This window comes from Pteropus vampyrus, unplaced genomic scaffold (genome assembly GCF_000151845.1).
Source record: "Pteropus vampyrus isolate Shadow unplaced genomic scaffold, Pvam_2.0 Scaffold102, whole genome shotgun sequence".
NCBI lineage: Eukaryota > Metazoa > Chordata > Mammalia > Chiroptera > Pteropodidae > Pteropus > Pteropus vampyrus.
In genome coordinates this window covers 525628-528939 of record NW_011888883.1, presented here as the reverse complement: position 1 = coordinate 528939, position 3312 = coordinate 525628, and the positions used below count along the sequence as shown (strand labels likewise).

The 3312-nt window shown below is 36.1% G+C and overlaps 1 pseudogene; it reads left to right on the top strand.

The window, feature by feature from the left end:
* Window positions 1-2314: 2314 nt before the first annotated feature.
* Window positions 2315-2433, top strand: LOC111742846 (annotated as a pseudogene).
* The last annotated feature ends 879 nt before the right edge of the window (window positions 2434-3312 follow it).

The window sequence follows — 3312 nt, the reverse complement described above, 5'->3', positions numbered from 1 at the left end:
TTAGAATTCCAGTCATAGACAGTCTGATTCCAGACTTTGTGTTCTTAACCACTAATCTATACTACCCGGAGGGGAGATCAGATTGCTGGCTCCTAAAGTGTCCCTGCCTCTCCACATGCCCCCATGACCATCATTCACTTAAACAATCCCAAGTCTCTTGACTCTGTCTTAGTTATGGCTATACCTGCTGCCTCGTGCTGTGCTGGTACAGAGGAGCTTGGGGTCTCCTCTGGAAATGGGAGCTGGCTAGATTCTGCACAGGACAACACGTCAGGATCCAAATAGTCAAAGAAGACAACTGAGTACATCACTTCCTCTTACCTCTCTCTACATACAGACGCATCAAAAATAAAGCTTTCATAAATATACTTTAATGAACCAAACCAAAGCCAAAAGATATTACTTGCCATAGTACCCAGCTACACCTAATTTAAAGCATGTTATATTTAACATAAGCCCTCTTTCTCCATTATGGATCCTAACTAAAGATGTCTTTGTGAAAATGCAGTGATATGCACTTTTTATTATCTCTCAACACAGGTCTTTTATATTCAAAGATTTTTCCCAAATATATTTAAAAGTTGCAATATGTTGAAAAATCTTAAAGAGCAGACCCACTGAGGGTGACTTCCACACATTAAGGGAACATTGTGGTGACTTGTGTGTAAATGATGGACTCCTCAGTGCAAGCACAGTAACCCACATAAGAATCACAACAGAGCTTGAGGCCATGCAGTGAGCACTGCACCTCTGGCAGAAACACATCGTAGAAGGGCATGGTTGTCATTTCATGTCAACCTCAATAATCATATTTCTAAAGGAAAATCTCTTATTCTAGGAATTCTCTTGTATCATTCTCGGTATGTAAGAAAAACGAGGCAATACTTTTTTCTAGGAGAATTTTACACCATACTGACCCACTTGTGGTGTGTGGTCACTTAGAAGGAAACATTATGGAAACAGTTCATCTGGGTTCATGAATCTATTTTCATATGCCCAAATAAAGTTTCTCTCCTTGGCGTTTCAGACGTCAGCCTGAGGATCTCAGTACTGCAGTTTTGAACTTCATGGCAAACACCGTGGAATCTGGCCTTTCAAAATCATCAGTGTTCTGGTAAAGAATAGGCCTTCTTTTATCATGGCTTGGCACAGCTGTTATTGAAGAAATTAGTCAAGTGTCAAAAAGAACACAAAAGCTGGAAGGTAAAGTATCATCTTAGAATTGCACTGTGACTTTCAGAAGAAGAGATCTCTATCTCATCAAAAAAAAATCTTTAGAGATTACTTCTTTCCTTTTTTGTTTTTCATTATTCAAATAGAAATTCGTGTGTGTGTGTTTAAATGTTATTTAATTATATTAAAACTGAGACTAGTTTCAATTAGTTTATATTAATAGTTAGCTTCATAAATGTGAAATTGAGGTCAGAACTTTTGCAGCCCAAGAGGTTTTCATATGGTTTTTTTACCAGTATTAAAAGGTTTAATATGGGCATTGTATTTGGTGAATATAAAGACATTCAGCAACTTAAAATGGTAGAAATTGTGGTATTTAGAATCAGATGATATGATTAAAGTCTCAGTGCCACTATAAAAGTGACTTTTTTTAAAAGTGGCATTTGTTAAAACCCTATTTCCTCTTTTGAGCTTCAATTGCCCTACCTGTAAAATGAGAATAAGTATAACATTCTTGTTATTTATGGTAATTATGTTCTATATAATCACCATGAACACTGGATTAGCAAATACTAAATTATTGTTCCTAAGGGAAATATAAGGTTAGGTTCCAACAAATCTCTGGTAACAATATTTTTGTCAACCTATCGCTACATACCTTGGTTTAAGTGTGTTTTTGCTTCAAGACACCTTATTTAATATATATTGTTGATTCATGAACATTAAACTCATAGCCAACAGTGCTATAACTCATGATTGAATAAATCTTATCTACTATGTGTTTTTTCTATAAGGCACATCACAGCCTTCTCGCATTTAGGAATATTAGACAGCACTTCAACAGTATACTTGGGAGCCATTTTAAAAAGCAAAATCACCAACAAAAAGCACAAAAAAATGCAACAAAAAAAAAAATGACACTAAATAGACTTCAAAAAGGACACTATTTGACAACATGAGAGCTAAATAAGAAGGTGGACCTTAGCTGGAAATGAGCATTATGGGCACTGATCATACAAATGTCTATGAAAACACCACAGTTGTTGATTTGGGGAGTACAAATAAAATTTATTGAGTAGACAAATTAGCAAATATGGACTCTATAAATAATGAGAATCAACAGCGTATCATACTGTTTTTAGTCTATGGCCATGCCACCCTGAACAAGCCTGATCCCATCTGATCTTGGAAGCTAAGCAGGGTCAGGCCTGGTTAGTACTTGGATGAGAGACCACCTAGGAAGACCAGGTGCTGTAGCTGTAAAAAATAAAAAATAAGAGATTGTAAGCGGACAAGTTCCTTGCAATCTGTGAGGTCAACCAAGGGTTGCCTCACCTAAAAAAATAAAATAAATTAAAAATAAAAATAAAAATAACTATTATTAAAGGTTAAATAAGTTAATAATAGTTAATATGTACAAAAACACACTTATAAATGATAAAACACAAAAATTATAGTCTAAGCTCTTTGACTGTACTAAAATTCTTTGACTGTACGTGAAATTCTTCCACTAGCAAAGGGACTACAATATCATATATTCTCAATGAATAATTGTGTAGATTAATTATAAGAATGACTTATGCCTCAAGCTTCTGGTAATCTCGATAAGAAAGCATGGCTGAAACCATAGAAGGTTATCTATGAGTTAGGTGACAGTACAAGGCATCATAGGTTATCATAGAGTTAGGTGACAGTACAAGGCATCAGTTTAAGAGATTCTGAACCCCGTTTCCCATTCGAGGTACTAAATTCTAAATTGCTGAGATCTTTCCATTCTTGCATCACGTTTGGACAGCCATGGGTACCTCAGAAACAGTATTGTCACCTGGTTCACCAAGGTGGCACAGACACCTAGTGAACTAAAAGTAAAAGCCACATCTTCACCCCTGGCAGGAATCAGAGAAAAGCATATTCATGAGAAAGACCCTAAGTTCCTTGAGTACTTCACTCACTTCAGGCTTCCCAACACATCACCTCCCATTGTTTCAACAATATTCCAGATCCTTTCACCAGCTGTAAACTAGCCAAAAACCAAGGTATACGGTTTGTTTTCTATCGACTGTTAGGTTAAAATAACTTTCCCTTCCTGACTCCCTTGTTGCTTAGCAAATCTCCTTACTGGTTTTCCATTTTTTCTTT